We start from the raw sequence: 19,931 nt of genomic DNA, 5'->3' as shown, positions 1-19,931 counted from the left end.
GTTCAATGGGAATTTCAGAAACCTTTCAACAGGGTCTCACTGATGAGATGGACAAGGGAAATTGGCGCATGTGGGATTGAGGGAATGATTTGGCATGGATTGAGAATTATTTAACAGGCAGAAAATTTAGCGGGAATAAATGGATTTGAGCTTGACGCCTACGTACACACAAATTGATGTTAAAGAAGAGAATTTGTTTTTTAACATCTTGGATTTCATTTGTTGGGCCTGAATATGAATGGCAGAATTGATATGCCATGTTGAGGGGAGTGGAAGTAGGGGCACATAAAGATTATTTGACATTTCAGAGCATTAGGGATAATGTCATTAAGGGCTGAAGAGTAGCTCGGTAGAGACTAGGCTCCCCTAATGATGAATGAGGTCGCCAATGTGTAGAACCAGAGGAGATGGGTGTGGTATTAAACAAAAATAGCCTGTTAGTATTGACTGCGAAGAAAGACATGGAAGCTCGAGAACTTGTTGAAATACATGGCGATGCCTTGAAAAATAACCCACAACTGAGAAGTGCTAGAATATGAAAACGAATAAATGTAGATCGACCTTCAGGAGCTCAGCAGGTGTATCCCATGTTATTGTGGCTCGCAAGAGAGGAGATTGCAGGACACTTGACAGAGATATTTGCATTATCAACAGACATAGTGAGGTGCTGGAAGACTGGCTATTGCTGTCCCATCACTTAAGGGCTGCCTGGAAATAAAGCCAGGAAACGATAGACATGCGAGTCTAAAGTTGGGTCGGTTGTTCGAGGAGATTCTGAGAGAAACGAGCTACGTTTATTTGGAAAGGCAGGGGAGGATTTGAGATCGTCAGCATGGGTTTGTGAGTGGAACATCGTGTCTCACAAATCTGACTGACTGTTTGAGGAGATGGCCAAGAGATAGATGAAGACAAAGCCGTCAACTTTCTCCACACAGATTTCGCCAATGGCTTTGACAAGTTTCCATATGGTCGGCTGGGAAATCTGTTCAGACCAATGTGAAACGTTAAGGAATCCAGGAGGAGCTGGTCAAATGGCAATAAAGTTACCTTGATGGTAGGAGACAGAGGGCAGTGGGAGACACTTTGCTTTTCTAACTGGAGGCTAGTGAAGAGCTGTGTAGAAGGTCCACAGTTTATGATTCGGTTAAACGATTTGGATGGGAATATTGGTTTCATGCTGGGTATGTTTGTGGGTGAAGTCGAAGTTGTTGCTATCGAGGACAGTGAAGTAGCCTATCGATGATACAACGGGATTCATAGTACTGCTGAGATAGTGGACTGAGAAATAGCAGTTGGGGTTTAATTACGTAAATGTGAGGAATTGCAATTTCTGAAAGAAACGAGGGTGGGAGTTGCACAGTTAATAGTAGGGCTCTGGCCAATGTCAAACAGGCACCTAAGGATGCAAGTATACATTAAAAAATGTATTACAGCTAGACAGGGTGGTGAAGGAGGCACTTGGGACACTTGCTTTCATTGGTCACAGCATTCAGAATATGAGTTGGGATGTGATGTTGTGGCTGTACAATACATTGGTGTGGTGACCAAAATCCGTCGGTGATCAGTAGCAAGGACTCATCTGGTTCACTTACGTGCTTTAGCGAAGGTCATCTGACATTGTTACCTGGTCTGGCCTACATGTGACTCCAGACCCACAGAAGCGTGGCTGACTCTGAGCTGCCAACTGACCAATTAGCAGCTGAGCAAAGAATTCTGGTCGAATCATTGACATACTCATACCAAGAATGAATAAATAAAAGTTCATATTTCCCTCTCTGTCTCTGCAAACACCTCCAGCTGCAGCAATTCGTACTGGCTTTGGAACACCGTTCAGGCACGGGCCACTCTCTGTGACATTCTCACCGCATCCAGAACCATGAACGCAACCTGACAATGATTCCCCTTCACACTTCCCTCTTCCTGCTCGGAGACACTTTGCAATTCCTTTCATACTTAATTCAAAAATATTCCCTAGCTTCAAAATTATTAGGACTTTTTGGTGATCTTCTAAGCCTCAAAATCAAATGCGATTAATTTTGTCGAGAGTGAGGGTCGAGTGTAAATTTCTTGACAAGGTTTTGACCGGTTCAATCGAATGCCCTTCTGTGAAATGTTTTGCAATGCTCCTATAAATATTCACTTACAGCCAAACATTTCAGTCTCTTTACCCTGTTCTGCTCTCAAACTCATGTAATTGGCTAGTTTTATTGCTTGTTATAGTTTGTCCATTCTGTGATTCACTTTAAAAATTTACAAACAATTTAAAATGCATTTTATCACAATTTCCCGGAGGATACTTCAATGTGACACTACTCATTCGTTCAGCTTCATCACACAACAGTCGACCTGAGATACTTCCATCTCGAGCCTGTGCACAACGTATTATTCAAAGAAACACTGACAAAAAACATTCTTTGAACTTCTCTTCCAAATTACTTCTGCCATTGTGATTGTGCCAGATTATACAAAGACAGAAGTCGCCAAAAATTACTAAAATATCTTTGTTAAATATTCCAAACAATTTCTGTTTAATGTAGTAGTGAGCAATGAAACGTTGTGAGGCAGCGTAAAACTGTTCTTCTGCTTGCGTTTCCGGCGCTGTACAGAATTTGCATTCAGACTGATTCAGCTGCACAATCTGTGGTCAAATGTTTTCTCTGTAATGTGATTGTTGTTCATTACTGTTAACGTTATCCATCCTGCTTTCCCATTCTGCCTGTGCATCCCCCCGCCCCCCTCGTAAGTTCATTTCCCTTTGACTATTTATGTTCCACCTTTTGGTCACCATGTGTCACAACGTACTTCTGTCATATTGCGGAGATTTTGGCCATTCCAAAAAATACTATAATTGACTATTTTCCACATGTTACTGTCACCAACCGCTTTGCTGATGTACAGTTCACGCTTAACTCTATCCCTTCCTGCTCCTTTATGCTTGCCTTCATCCACATCCCCATGTTGCACACATGCTTCACCTTTCTGTTTGGATTTAGAAATATTGTGTTCCGACATCTCTCCGTCGTAAACTCCTCCAATAACTGGAGACATAGGATCATGCAGCACAGAAACAGACCCTTCTGCCCAACTTGTCCATGCTGACCAGGCTGCTGGAAAGGAAAGATTCGCATTTACCTGCATTTGGCCCATATATCTTCAAACCTTCTCCTCTCGGTGCACCTGCCCAAATGACATTTACATGTTGTAATTGGACTTGATTTTATCATTTCCTCTGGCAGTTCGATCCATATATGCACCATCCTCTATGAAAAATGTTGCCCATTCAGTTCCTCCTTGAATCTTTGCTGCCTCACATCACGTTTATGCCCTCTTTTTTAGGGCTCAGCTACCCTTGGCTATTCCCCTTACTTCTGCACCACGTACTTTTATAAACCTTTATAAGGCTACCCCAAAACCTCCTATGCCCAAGAGAGGTCACGACGACAATGTTACAAATATCTCCAACGTATATACTGAATGCTCTAATCCAAAAGGGCAAGTATACCAAATACCGCTTTCCCCACACCGTCGACCTGTGATGCCACTTCCAAGGAGCAACATAACTGCACCCCTTGTTCTCAGTTTGTTACACAATAATCTCCAGGGAACGACAATTAACTGTGTTTGTCCTCCCTGATTTGTCTGAACAAAATCTAACACCTGAATTAAACTCTATCTTTCCTTCTGCAGCAGGCTTGCTCAGTTGGTAACGTTCCTCTTTGATAACCGTATTCAGTGCGCAGTGAAACACGACATTGTTCTCCACAAACTTACTAATAGTGACTCGTGTGCACTCAACGAACTTGTTTATGTGAATGATGCAAATCAATGGACCCAACACGGATCCTTGTGTCACACCGCTGCTCAAAGGCCTCCATTCTGAAAAAACAGCCTTGGACCACCACCTTCTGTTCAGCTAATTTTGTATTCAGTTGGCTGGATCTCTCTGATCGCTTGTGACCTTATTTTACTAACTAGTGTACCACTTAAACCCTGTCAAAGGCCCTGCTGAATTCAGTATAGACAACATATGGCCACCTCTTCAGCAAACACAATAACGTTTTAGAAACGTGACTTTGTGTGTACAAAGCCGTTCTGACTGTCCTTAATCAATCCACCTTTCCATATGCATGAAACTCCTGTCCAGTATAATTACTACTGTCACTACCCCACTGCTGACATCTGGCTAATTGGTGGTTAGTTCCCTGGATTTCCATTGCGATGTTTTAAAATAATGAAACAACATTATATTCGTAGATATGGAGAAACACAGAGTGGAATCGGATGCTTCGGTTTAATGAACCGTAATATAAAACAAAACTCGTCCCACCTGCATGTTTTTTGCCCATATCCATCTAAACCATTCATAATGATGTGCTTATCTAAATGAATTTTAAATGTTTTAGCTTGACCCACAACCAACTCTTTCCCAGGTGGTCCATTCAATCACAGGCTTTGCCGAATTCCTGGCCACTGACTTTCTCTTGTAGACAACATTATTGATATGGCTAGTCCAGAGTAAATTCTGTTCATGGTAGCACGCAGGATGGTGACAAATACCAGGTTGGGTAATCAGTGATAGTAATGTAATTGAATATCAAAGAAGGATGGCTTGATTCTTTACTGTCGTACTTGGCTAATATTTGTGTGACGTGAACATTAACTGCTATTTGTCAGAGAAAACCTGAACGTTTTCCAAGGCTTGTGGCAATGGCCATGGACTATTTTAGGAATTGTATAATCAGTGACTGTTCCCACGTCTGACCGAATATTGGAGAATGGGTCATTGCAGCTGGTGAAAATTATTGAGCCTAGGGCTCTTTCTTTCCTGACCAATGGCTGCAGAGCTGTTCTCGAGTTTGAATTACGAAACGGACAATAATTAGTTTTGTTGCTGGTGATTATTCCAACCCGGAGAGTACTTCCCCAAGATTCTGATGAACTATAATTTTATTCGGGCTCCTGTTGTCACGCACTATTAAATGGCGCCTTGATGTTAAGTATAATTGCACATATCGCCTCTTTGGAATGTCAGTCTTTTAATTGAAGCTGGCAATGGGGTCAGGAGCTGAGTCAGGCTGACGAGACACTAACTGGACGTCACAGAACAGGGGTTATTGCTGATCGAACACATTATTGCTGATACCGCCCTTCACATTTACATGATAGACCGTACATTAATGGGTCAGTGACTGTCTGCAGTGCTAGTACCCTGCTTAAGGTGTACAGGACATACTTCGGCAATTTATCACATTGTTGATAGATGTCAATGTTCTAACTGAAATAGAACAGCTGGGTTAGAGATGTGCCAGTGTCTGGAGTTTAATAACAGTTTCAAGTGTCTCCAGCCATTTCTTAAATTTGTGCAGAGTGGATCGAATTGTCAGAAAATTTGTGTCGGTGATGCTGGGCCCAGTGAAGATCGCTGAAATGGATCATCTGCTCAGCCCTTCTGGCTGAAGATTGTTACAAATGCAGCAGCTTTATATTTTCCCTGATGTGTTGCGCTCCCCCATAACTGGGACTTTATTGTTGGAGAGCAGCCTCCTCCTCCAATGGTCTCTTTCGTTGTCCACTATTTTTGTGACGAATTGGAACAAGGCCGCAGAGATAGATCTGAACATTGGTTGTGGGATCACTGAGTTCTGTACACTGCTTGCTGCTTATGCTGTTTAGCATTTATCATCCTTTTTTTAGCTAAGGACGAGCTTCACCAGGTTATTTGGGGCTGCTAATGAGGTATCCTTCTGCACTTTTGTTTGAACGAGGGTGCTTCCTGGCGTGAAGCTTACTGTGCAGTGGGAATATGTCGGCCCATGAGGTTGCAGTCTGAATGAGTTATACAGAATATGATTCTGCTGCTGCAGATGGCTCACTGCACCTCACGGACACCTCACCTTTGGTTGATCAATCTGTTTGTAGTCTGCCCCATTCAGAGAACAGGTAGCTACCAAACATGGTGGGGAAAGACTACAAAATTTAAGATAGCCCTTCCTGCCCACAAGGACTAGGCAATGGCTGCTCTTACTAATATTTAACATGGAGACGTGTCTCTGCAGCAGGCCATTTAGTGACGACGAGGTCAATCATATGTTTCACTTGTATTGATTTCCTCATAATCTGCCGCAGGGCAGTCCAACAGCCACAGGATCCAGCATTAATACTGAGCACTATATTGACTATGTTGAAAGGAGCTGCCCCCTCTGTCTGGCTGTGTCCACCAGAGAGGTTGGTGATGTTGCTTCGCACATATCCCTGTTCATGAATCCTGTTTTACAGACAATTTATGTCTGTACCTTGATTACCCTGTATGAAACGTATGGCAAGTGACTTCTACATATTGTTCAATGAAGAGTTGATATCTACTTATGTCTTACATATTTTTAAATAAAGCAGACAACACTATTTTTAGTTTAAAATTATTGAAGTGAACAATATTTAAATTACCAGTGTACTAAGCGAACTATTACACAATTTAGTGACTGCAGAAAGCAACTAATTCATGTTCAGATAAGGGAACACGATCTTGCAGTATGCAAGCGGTTGAAAATGACTTTGAATAATGCTTGAATTCAGACAAGGTGTTACGAGGCCTCACCACTACCTCCACAACGCTCTCCAAAATCTGCCTACAGAGTTTCCAAGCTCGAGCTGGACAGTTGTTCACAAATTCCATCACAACAGACCAGCTAGTGACATATCTGAACAACAGGGAAATATGTGGTGCAGACTGGGTGCTGGTGCAAATGCAGTTTCAACATTTGTAAAAATCACCTGACACCATGCATGATATATGCAGCACGTTATCTTATGCTGAACCCTCGATAAACCATATCCTGTGTATTTCAGCTCTACATCATTATCCAAGCAGAATTGCGCAGCTCCACTGACGCCAGGATGATCCCAGCCCAACGTTCTTGTGTGCGACTTGAGCTGGAAATGTCTATGTAAATAATTGCAGCATTGTTCTGAATTTTAGCAGCAAAATCTCTTCACTGATAGTCGATATTCCAATAAGCACAAAATCCACTCGTTTCAGTACACTTTTATGAATTAATATGATGAAAGCAATGCACCCATCACAGTTGGAGTTTTGAAATATGAGTCTGGTTACACACCCATGAACTAATTATGATTAGGAAGTGCAAGGGCCTCGAAATGTGCAGTTATTTTCCCATGTACTAACATGGAGTGCTTATATTCACACACAATAGATTTAATGGAACAATATCACTATGTTGTCTAAATATTCTACAGTCAGTTATAAGGACAATTTCGATTGCCTCTGTCACCTCACAGTTCAGTGATATGGTATGTGAATGCCAGTGCCTGTGTCATGCGAGGTATGTACGTTATGCCTCTGATTTTTTTCAATCAGCATATTCATTCAGCTGTTCAGAACAAGCAGGGTACTGACTGGACCAAACCAGCCTGTGGTCACAAATCCCAAACCTCAGTGCCCAGCATGTTAGGACAATATTTTCCATTCAATTTATTCCGGGAATGTGGTAGGAACTGTATTTATTGCTCATCCCGTGATGCCATTGAGAAGATGGTCTTGTGCTGCCACATTGAAACGCTGTGGCCCATGTGCCGTACGTGGACTTACAATACAATTAAGGAGGGAACTTGAAACAAAGACACTGAATGAACAACATTTTCCAATTCAAGTTGGTGGGTGGAACGAAACGTGAACGTATTGGGGGTCTCAACTATCAGCTGCCTTTGTCCTTCTTGCGGGTCGTAGTTTCAAAGGGGCTTTGAAAGGAGCTTTGGTAAATTTCTGCAGAGCATCGTGTAGATGTCAGACATTGTTGCTACTGAGTGTTATTGAATGAGAGGTGAAGCTGCACGCACCATCTGCATCTCTGCATCTTTTCCTATCGTCTCCTCGAGGTCTTGATTTGTATCTCAGTAACCCTCCCTATCACCATAATCGCCATCAGTTACTATAGCAATATCTATCGTTGTTAAGTTCTTCCAGCACCTACAGACTTCTCTATTCCTCAATTCTCCTCCCAAATGCGACACCCATCTCTGTCTGCCTACCCATCGCCAGCTCCTTCACTGCTCCCCGGCTGTATGATTCTGCCGAATCGTTGCTGCTCCATAATTCTCTAACCTCTTCCAAACTCACTGAGCACCGTCAGCTCTTTCAACCCTCCCTATGTCTCTAACCACCCCAGACCCTTCGCTCACTCAATCTCTCTGACCATCTTAGTTCCTTTCCCCGTCTCTATCTCTCTAACCACTTCTGTCCCATACACCTCTCCCTATCTCTCTCAACGTCTGGACCATTACCAGATTCCATATCTCTCGAACTACTTCCAGCCCCTATACTCCTCCGTACCTCTGTAACCTTCTCAAGATACTCCAATCCTCCATATCTGTCCAGCATCCTTCAGCCCCTACATCTCTTTCTCAGTAACCTCATCCAATTCCTTCCCGGAAACCTATCTCTCTAACTACCTCCAGCCTCTTCACCCCTCCCTATATCTCTCAACACCTCCAGCCCCGACAACCGCTCTCCATCATTCTTACCTCCTACCGTGACAACTTCCTTATCTCTCCAACCACCTCCAGCCCACACCCCTACATATATCATAAACGACCTCCAGCCATCCACCTCTTCCAATCTCTCTGCACACCTCCATTCCCTACACCCCTCCCTATTTCTCCAAACTCCTCTTGCCACTACATCCCTTCCTATTTCACTCCTCCCTCCCTAACTTTCTCTCAAAATCTCCAATCCAAACATCCTCTCCCTACTGGTCTAACCATCTCCAACAGTCACAAAACTCTCGAATTGACATCCAGCCTCCACACCCCTCTCTGTCTCTGCAACCACCTCGAGGATACTCACTCTGTAAACACTTCTAGCTCCTTACACTTATTCATCTCTGTAACCACCTCCAGCACCAACTCCTCTCCCTATGAATAAAACCACCTCCAGCCCGTAAACCCCTCCGTTTGTCTCTAAACTCCAGCTGCGTCAACCCTCCACATATCCTGTAAATGAATAAACTAAATCTCAAAACCTGTTCTAGCATGCACAGCCCTCACTACCTCTGTCACATCCTGAACCTTACTTTCATCTTCCGTTATCCGACTCATAAATCCACGATTACCTCCTCCAGACTTCACTCCTGCTTAATTCCTCTAAAATTCATTCATCTCCTCCTTTCATGTCCCCGTTGCTCCTAATTCTATTACACTTGGCATCTCCTCCAGTCCATTCAACTCTCCCGATCTCAGTAATCTACGCCAGCACCTGCACCCATTACCTACCCATGTAACATTTGTCAGAATCAGAACCCCTCCCTGTCCCTGTAATATCATCTAGCTCTGCACCCCTCCCCATCTCTGTGGTCATCTCCAGCAGGTACACCCTTTCCTTGTTTCTGCAACATTCTCCAGCACCTACACCACTCTCTGTCCATCTAACATTCTTAAGCACCTACAACCTCTCCCATTCCTGTAAACTTCTGCAGCACCTACACACTCTCCTTATCCTTATTACATCCACGAGCAAACTGTATCATTACGCCAGCATCTACACCCCTCGCTGTTCTCGCAACCGTCGCCAGCAGCTACACCTTTTCCTCTCCCCATGCATTCTTCAAGAACTATATCCACTCCTTATCGGTATACTATTCTGAGGTACCTACAACCCACACCGTATAACGTTCTCCAGTAACGATACCCCTCTACACATTTGCAACATTTTCCAGCACCGACAACCATTCCTTCAGCGGTATTATTCGGCGGTACCTACATCCTTCCCTATCCATATAACAATCTCCAGCACACACCCACTTCTGTTGCCTTTAACCCGTTCCATCACCTACACCTTGTACCCCATCCCAATAACCATTCCCAACGCCTTCATCCTCCCTTATCACCGTAACGGTCTCCATTATCTACTCATCTCCCTAACCCTGATACATCCTTCATTAACTACACTAACTCCCTTTTCCTGTAACTTTCTGTCGTACTTATACTCCTCTCGATTGCTTAAACATTCCCAAGTAACAATTCACTTCCCTATCCCTGTAACATTGCCCAGATCTTGCACCAATCCCTGTTGCTGCAACATTTTCCAGCAGCTAAACCGACTCTCTATCTCTGTAAAATTCTGCAGCACGTGCATCGTCTCCCTATCACACCACTTTCTCCAATATTTAGACCCCTTGCTGACATTGTAACATTGTCCAGCATCTACACCTTGCTCTAACCATGTACAATTCTCCAGTCCCTTCACTACACCCTATCCATGTAATATTCTCCCGCACCTTCTCCACTCCCTATCCATGTAACATGCTTGAGCACCAAAACCGATCAGTTATCTCTGTAACTTTCAACATCATGTACATCGCCTCGCTGTCACTTCACTTCACATTCCCCATTATCTACACTCTTCGCAAACACTCTAACTATCTCCAGCACCTATACACCTCCGTAACCCGGTAAAATTCTTCACCACCTAAACATTTCCCTGTCCCTGTAACATTCTCCAGCATCTAGACCGACTCGTTATCGCTGTAAAATTCTCCAGCACCTGTAACCACCTACAACTCTAGAACACTCTGCAGCGGCTATAACCCTTCATAACTTTCTAAACTCCAGCCCCTCAAATATTCTCTATCTCTTTAACTCCTTCAAACCACTACATATCTCCCTATTTCTCTCACCACCTCCAGTCCCTACACGTGTCCCTACTTCTCAACGACCCCCAACCCCAACACGACTCCCTATCTCTCTAACCAGCTCCAGCCCGCCCAGCCCTACGTATCACTTTGATAACGTTTATCCCCCATACCCCTCGCTACTTCTATGTCAAGCTCAAGCCCGACATCCCTCCCCAGCTCTCTCACCTCCAGCTGATGCAATACTCTGCATATCGTGTGAAAAATACAAAAAAAAAGAATAGCCTGTCCTCGCATGGATAGGCATCACTATCTTTCTCAGGTCTCCAGCCTTGCTTTTCTCTTTTACTGACATCCTCCAACTTATAAAACGGCGATTACCTCCTCCAGACATCATTCTTCGTTATCTTTGTGACTTCCTCCACAACCTGCATTGTTTCATCGCCCCCTTTCATGCCCGATCCCTCTCTCAGTAAAGTACCCCAGACTCAATGACAGTTTGCATCCCTTTAACTCTCCCTATCTCTGTACTCTACTACAGCCCTTGCACCCAATACCTATCCATGTAAAATTCGCCAGCACCTAAACCACCCCCTATCCCGATAAAATTCACCAGCACCTACAAACTCTCTCTATCCCTATAACCTTCTCCAGCATCGACACCCAATCCCAAACCCTGGAAGATTCTCCAGCACTTGTAGGCAATCCCTCTTTCCATTTAACATTCTCCAGCACATTCAACTCTCCAGTTCCTGCAACATTCTCTCGCTCCAACACCCCTCCCTATCTCTGTTATAATTGTCCAGTACCTACACTCCGCCCTATCGCTGTAGTGTTGTCCAGTACCGTTGGGGTTGTTAAGACGGCATATAGTGATTTAGCTTTTATTAATAGAGGGATCGAGTTCTGGAACCATGAGGTTATGCTGCAGCTGTACAAAACACTAGTGCGGCCGCATTTGGAGTATTTTGCACAGTTCGTTTCACTGCGTTATAAGAAGGATGTGGAAGCTTTGGAATGTGTGCAGAGGAGATTTACTAGGATGTTGCTTGGTATGGAGGGAAGGTCTTACGAGGAAAGGCTGAGGGAATTGAGTCTGCTTTCGTTAGAGAGAAGAAGGTTGAGAGGTGACTTAATAGAGATATATTAGATCATCAGAGAGTTAGATAGGATGGACAGGGAGAGCCTTTTTCCAAGTATGGTGAATGCGAGCACGAGGGGGCATAGCTTTAAATTGAGGTATGATAGACATAGGATAGATATCAGAGGTAGTTTCTTTCCTCAGAATATTAATGGTATGGATTGCTGTATCTGTAACGGTAGTAGATTCGCCAAATGTAAGTACATTTAGGTCGTCATTGGACAGGCAGATGGACGTACATTGAATAATAGAGGTTAGAAGGGCTTCACATTGGTATGACATGTCGGTGCAACATCGAGGGCTGAAGGGCCTGTACTGCGCTATAATGTTCTATGTTCTATGTTCTACCGAGACCACTCTCGATCACTGTAGAACTCTCTCTCACTTACAAGCCTGCTGATCCCTGTAACATTGAGCAGCACCTACTGTATTCCACATCCCTGTAACAATCTCCAGCAACTACACCCTTCTGAATTCCTTTCATATCCTCTAGCAACTAACGGAGGCCCTTCCGCCGACACCTTTTCTAGCTCCTGCACTCCTCTCTAATTCTGTTACGTTCTTCAGCACCTATAGGGCCACAATATCCATATAATCTCTGAACATTGAACACAGAGCATAGAAAAATACAATAGACTACAGGTCCTTCTGTCCACGATGTTGCACAATAGATTTATACCAATCTAATATAAAATAACCTAATCTACGCACCTCTCAATTCAATGCTGTCCATGTGCGTCGACAACAGTCGCCTACATATCCCTAATGACTCTGTTTGCATGTCTACGGTTGGTTACGCATTCTATGCACTTATGCAGAACGAACCTACCTCTGAAGTCTCTTCTATGTCTTCCTCTTAAGAACTTCAAACTATGACCCCACGTGGTAGTCAATCCTCGCCTCGGGAAAAGACTCTGTTTATCGACTCTATGCATGCCTCTCATTCCCTTGTACACCTCGATCAGGTCACCTTTCTTCCTCCTTCTCTCTCTAGAGAAATTTCCAAGTTCATCAACCTCTCCTCGTAAGACAAGCCTTCAGATTCAGGCAGTATCCTTCTCCAATCCTTATAACCCTTACTTTCCCTGAAAAGTTCTTCTGAAAATGCACCCGTGCTGTCCCTTACGATCTCCATCCAACGATACTCCCACTTTCCATCCTTATAGTATTCTCCAGCACCTCGACCCAGTCCTTATCCAAATCCCACTCTCCAGCACTTACGCCCATTCATTATACTTGTAACATTCCCAATCATAGACAAACACTTCTTATTCCTGTAATCTGTTCATCCACTCACACACTCACAATCCACTGTAACATTCTCAAGCGCCGACAGCCCTCAATATCCCTGTAACATCTTACTCGATAAACAGAGTCTTTTCCCGAGGCGAGGATTGACTACCACGTGGGGTCATAGTTTGAAATTCTTAAGAGGAAGACATAGAAGAGAGTTCAGAGTTAGGTTCGTTCTGCATAAGTGCATAGAATACGAAACCAACCGTAGTCATGGAAACAGAGTCATTAGGGATATGTCAGCGACTGCTGTAAGAGTAATAAAAAGATGGGGTACTGGCTAACGGTCGGATACTTGGTAGTGTGGATGAGCAGAGGGATCTTGGTGTCCATGTACACAAATCTTTGAAAGTTGCCACCCAGGTAAATAGTGCGGTGAAGAAGGCATATGGCGTACTGGCTTTTATTGGTAGAGGAATTGAGTTCCCGAGTACTGAGGTCATGTTGCAGTTGTATAAGACTCTGGTGCGGCCACATCTGGAGTATTGTGTGCAGTTTTGGTCGCCATACTATAGGAAGGATGTGGAGGCACTGGAACGGGTGCAGAGGAGGTTTACCAGGATGTTGCCTGGTATGGTAGAAAGATCGTATGAGGAAAGGCTGAGGCACTTGGGGTTGTTTTCAATGGAGAAAAGAAGGTTTAGGGGTGACTTGACAGAGGTGTATAAGATGATTAGGGGTTTAGATAGGGTTGACAGTGAGAATCTTTTTCCACGTATGGATTCAGCTATTACAAGGGGGCATAGCTTTAAATTAAGTGGGGTGGGAGGGGGGGTAGGTATAGGACAGATGTTAGGGGTAGGTTGTTTACTCAGCGAGTCGTGAGTTCCTGGAATGCCCTGCCAGTAACAGTGGTGGACTCTCCCTCATTATGGGCATTTAAGCGGGCATTGGATAGGCATATGGAGGATAGTGGGCTAGTGTAGGTTAGGTGGGCTTGGATCGGTGCAACATCGAGGGCCGAAGGGCCTGTACTGCGCTGTATTCTTCTATGTTCTATGTTCTATCTCCACCCTCTACACCCACTCACCATTTCCGTACCTCTTTCAAGCACCCTATCCCCGCAAACATTCTGCAGCACCTTAACCCACACCTTAAACCTGGAACATTGTCCAGCACCAATGCCCCATCACTGCACTTGTAACATTCTCAATACCTACACCGTCACCTAGCAACACAGTATTCTCCAGAAACGACGATCCGCTCATCCCTGCAAGCTTATCCAGCCCCGATACACCTCCCTATCCATGAAGATTCTCTAGCAGGGTCATCCCTCCCTATCCATGTCTCATCACCCAGCACCTGCAAGTCCATGTGTCACCGTAGCATCCTCCAGCACCTGTAAACACGCCTCTTCCTCTAATATTCTCCAGCCCCTACCAACTCCCCAGCTCTGTCACATTCTATAACACCTACACCCACTCCCTATTACTGTAATCTTCTGCACTCACTGAACCCACTCCCTGTCCCTGCAAATTGTCCAGCACCTGCACACACTCCCTATTACTATCACATTCTCCAGTAACTTCAGCCGCTCCCTATTACTGCAACATTCTGAAGCAGCCACAGCCACTACCTGTCCTTGTCTCGTTCTCCAGCCCCTGCTGCCACTCCCTGTCCCTGTGACATTCTCCAGCACCTACACCCACTCACGATTCCTGTAACAATCTTAAGCACCTGCACCCGCTGCCTATCTTTGCAAACTTCTCATCCATCTAGACCATTCTCTATTCCTGCAACATTCTGGAGCACCTTCACCACTCCATATACGGAGAATATCACCAGTACCTAAAAGTGTAACAATGTCCACCAGCTTTGCACACGCCCTCACCGTCTAAAGTTTTTCAGCGCCTGCACCCACTCCTTACCCCTGTAATTTGTCCAGGACCCATGCACGCTATCCCTGTAACCATCTCCAGAACCTACACCTTGCACTATCCCTGTTAAAGTTCGCCAGCACCGTCACCCACCCACTATCAATTCAACATCCTCCAGCACCTGCACCCAACGTCTATTCCTGAAACATTCTACAACCGTATCCCTGTAACACTCTCCAGTACTGACAACCACTACCTATCCTTCTGCAGCTCCTGGTCCTGTCGTGGAAATTCAATCGACTTGACTCAACTGTTAGCAAGAGCAAAGAAAGGAGCTTTATTTAAGTTCTGCAGATTTGACCGCGGTACATTCAGCTAGATGCCTCAATGTAAGGGGTATCTGAGCATTGCTCAGATTCTTGCCTTATATGTGTTTCTTATCATGCTCTCAAGGGCATAGACTGGGAAAACTCAAGTTGTTATTCTCTCGTCCCCTGGTCTTGGACATAATCGTTCTTCAGCTTTTGCTGAGTTTGACTGTCGCAAGGTCGAGTTGAATGTTTGCAAAATTCAGACAGAGACAAGCTGGCTGCAAACCTCATCAAAATATTGTTTACAAAGCTCAGCACAACATGAAATTTTAGAAAATCATTCTCTTTCAAATTTCACAGTACATGGATAATTTTCCATTACATTTCCCCCTTTTTGTCATTTTATGACAACAAGGACAACTACAGCAACAACAAAAACTACATTGCCATGATAGCTATACATCAGAACATGTTTAGGAAACACCAGGCCTTTTCTAAGATGCCACCTATCTGTAACACAGCTTTGTGGTGGTATCGTCACTTGCTCTGGTGTTCCCTCTACACATCCCATATTCACACGTCATACTCGTCAACTTCATGGTAGGGTGGGGTCCACGCAATAGGATTTTCCTGCCGTGTGGCCACTGATAGTTTTAGTTTTTGGTATTCCACTGCACTCATAAGCAGTGGCGTAGGCAATTACACAAGCAGGGTGCGAAACACAGCACTCTGAATAAGACGAGTCCTACAATTAGCAGCCCTTGTAGGTTCCAATAACCCAGTCCTCCCGAAAGGAGTTGAGCTATCGGAACCAAGAGTCATCTGCTGGGGTAGGCGGGTGTACATCATATGATTTATTACACTAGTGATAGTTTGGAACTCCTCAGGAATATTCAAACAACATGAGGTACCTAAAATTTTGGAGTCGCCCCCTCTCCGGCTGTCAGAATGTCTAGCACTAATCGATTTTGTGTCACTGCTTCCCGAACTGCCGTGAACTCAATGTTAATGATTGCTAGACTTTCCTCCGTCTCATTTGCTAACAGTAATACACTATATGTGAGGCCATTAATCTTGTTTATTGCCACCGTTGTCCCTGCCACCAAAAGAATGGACGATCCAATGTTCGCTCCTGGTGTAGTTCAGGGGTCTGTGAGAATGTGCCCATTCTCATACCATGGCACATCCCTTCAGGTACGTCTGCTACCGGCGCTTGGGACGCACACTGTTGTGCCTGTAGACAGTATCGCGGGGTAGCAGCACCACTTTCATCCCAGTGGAAGGTGGTGGTACCCTTTATCTCCACAGGCCCATATTATACCCGCCATCATAGTCTAATTATTGATAAAGGAACAAGTAATGTTTATGATCCTTCCATTTGCAAAAGTTGCTGAGCAAAAATCCTTGTTCAAGTACAGCGTCATAGTGTATTGGGAGATTCCCCAAGTCGAGTCTCCCCAGATTGTTGCAAATACACGTTTCTGCCCAGCCTACCACAATGTGGAATTCTGTTGTCGGGAGCGCGTCAACCTCGCGACTGCAGTTGGGCTTGAGTTCGATTGGTGGCACGAGATTTGCCCTAAGTGCTCCCCCTATCAGGGTCAGGGTAGTCGCATCACTTCGGAAGCAGACAGCTAACATTTCTCTCCTGGATTTCTGTGATTGGTTCGGTAGTCCACCATTGGGCTGTGTGCAAACATATCCAACAAGGGTAGCGAACGTCGGATCTCCTGTGTTGTGTTAGGGCCAAAGCAAATGTTCTGTTCCCTTTGCATTTAGCAATGTCCGTTCGCTCTTCCCAACCTACTGGCGTCGGATATACGCCATTTATCTCCTGCAGGGCCACTTCTATAACCGGGTTAGACTCGCTATCATGCCCCGTCGACTCCCTCCACGTTCGGGCGTGACATTAATGCCCCCCACCCTGCTTAGAATTGGATCCATGATCTGGTTTGGCTGATTGACATGCCCTGGTGCTACTATCTTGTGTAGGACCTTCTGCGCTGCATCTCAAGTGGGGAGTGTGGGGAGACTTTACCACTACGTTCACCTATCTATAGATGTCAGGGAAGGGTCTATCTATTCCACACCATACTCCCTTCTCGGTCTTCTGAGTTTCGGATATTATCACCCGTGCCCAGCTACCTCCTACCTTGATCATATAATATCTATTTCCCGTGTCAGGTGTCCCTTTGGCTGTGGTGGCTACTACTAAGTGCCAGTCACCAGCCCCGCAAGAACCCCTGCATAACTATTTATTATCCCATTTATAATCGTCATGGCTTCTAAACTCCCATGGGTCGCATGTGAACGTCCCCTTCGTAGCCTTAATTAAGATTACCGTCTGCGGTTGTATCCAAAATGTCCCTGCCCTTACGAATAGTCCTACCAGGGCGCTTACTAAAAGTGTGATCTGGTGCAGCCCAATATTCGTATGAGGCTTCAAATCACTACTTGCACTTAATTTGTTTCAGTGCTATCCGATGTCTCCTCATGTCACACCACACGTTTGCAATTGCTGGCGTGTATCCTTGTGGCTCCTTTTGTGATCTTAACTGCTGTCTGTGTTGCAAGGAGCACCTGAAACGGTCCCAGCCATCTCCTCGCATTTCAGTTTTTCCTCCTGAAGTCCTTCATCACTGTCCAGGCTCCAGGTTCTAGATCTTGCAGGTTCCCTCCTGCTGGTTGGGGTCGAGCTGATTTCAGATGATTCTGTGTTTGAGACAAAAGGGCAGAGAGTTTTATACAGTAACACAACATCGCATCCTTACAGTGCCTGTTATCTGTGTTACCTTGGACCAATTCCTGTGCTGGGCTGTGTAACAAATAAAATCTCAAACGGGCCAAAATTAGCTCTTCCTCTCCTCGAGATCTCATATACATTCGCACAATCGGAAGTGCCTTTGTCCATGTCACCCCAAGTTCCTCACAATACTTTGCCAATTTATTTTTAGGGCTGCATTTTCTCTTTCCACTGCCACACCGCTCGCTGGGTGGTCGGGGCAGTGTTATCTCATGTTTATTCCCAAATAATCACTGATCTGCTGTCAGGCATTGTTGACAAATGGTGTCCTATTGTCGGTACTAAGCCTTTCAGGGGTGCCCCATCTTGGAATTATCTCAGTTCGCAAAGCGTTGGCTATTGCACTGGCATCCTGTTTAGATGTCGGGAACGTTTCCACCCATTTGGAAAACATATCAACTATGACCAACAATACCTTTTTCACCTCGCTGAGCGTTAGTTCAATAAAGTCCATCTGCAAGTGTTCAAAGGGTTTATTGGTTATGGGTGTGTATTGCCTGACTCATCTGTATTCCCCTCTCCACATTATTAGTGGCACAGATAGCACAACCTTCACAATATTTCTGGTAGTAATGAGTAAATCCCTGACTGTATCAGTGTGCCGAAATACTGTCATACATCCCCCCTTTTGACACATGGTCCTTACCGTGCGTCAGCTTGGCATAGAATGGAAATAATGATGGTGGTAAACAGGGTTTACCTTTGGGGATACACCATCCGCCTTCCCTGACACTGCCTCCTGGTTTCGTCCACTCACGCTTTTCTTTCTGTGCGGCCTGTGACTGTAACTCCCGTACATCTGCTGTTGGGGTAAAAAGTTTTGTCATACACATGTCAAACACATGTCATACATCCCCCCTTTTGACACATGGTCCTTACCGTGTGTCAGCTTGGCATGGAATGGAAATAATGATGTTGGTAAACAGGGTTTAGCTTTGGGGATACACCATCCGCCTTCCCTGACACTGCCTCCTGGTTTCGTCCACTCACGCTTTTCTTCCTGTGAGGCCTGTGACTGTAACTCCCGTACGTCTGCTGTTGGGGTAAACATTTTCGTCATACACATGTCAATCCGCTCACTTGGCGGCTGCTGGGCTGCCGTTCTTGCTGCTGAGTCTGCTCTTGCATTGCCTTGGGAAATAAAATCGTGATGTTTTGTGTGGGCTTCACATTTACACACAGCGATTGATTTAGGCAATAGGACCACCTCCAGGAGGTCAGCAATCTGGCCACGGTGTGTGATGGGCTTTCCAGTGGAGGTCAAGGAGCCCCTGTGTTTCCACAGGGTTCCAAAATCATGTACAACCCCGAATATGTATCTGCTGTCGGTGTAAATATTCACTGTTTTTCTCTCATCAAATTTACATTCCTTGGTCATGGCAATCAGCTCCCCTGCTTGAACCGACAGATGAGAAGGGAGTAATCCCGCTTTGATTATCTCGTAGGTAATCACTACAGCATACCCAATACAATTCTGCCCTGTCTTCTTGCTACTGTATGCTGGCCCCTCCACAAAAATATCTCCATAGCGGGATCCTGAAGTGGTGAATCCTGCAAACCTGGTCTCGGGCAGCAAATTTTATTAGTTGCAGCATGTGGATCTCCGTCTCGTTCTGTGGGGAGAAGGCAAGTCGGGTTAAGGACTTTACATCCCTTTACTATAATATGAGGCATCTCCAATAGCACAGTATTATATCTGAGCCAACGTGCTGCTGACATGCGTGCGGTCATTTGCTCGGAAAGGAGTAAGGATACTGCATATGGGACCAGAAGGGTTTATTCAACAGTGCTGACGATGTCTTTGGATGCTACAACAGCCTTTTGAGCCGCGGCCATGGCTCGCAGATATTTAGGCAATGCTGACGCTATGGTGTCCAGTTCAGCTGAAAAATATGCTACCGGCTTCAATTTTCCCCGATCATC

Source organism: Chiloscyllium plagiosum, unplaced genomic scaffold, assembly GCF_037043375.1.
Source record: "Chiloscyllium plagiosum isolate Xiang-an unplaced genomic scaffold, Cpla_swu_hap1 HiC_scaffold_37, whole genome shotgun sequence".
NCBI lineage: Eukaryota > Metazoa > Chordata > Chondrichthyes > Orectolobiformes > Hemiscylliidae > Chiloscyllium > Chiloscyllium plagiosum.
Note: the sequence above shows the minus strand (reverse complement) of the source record.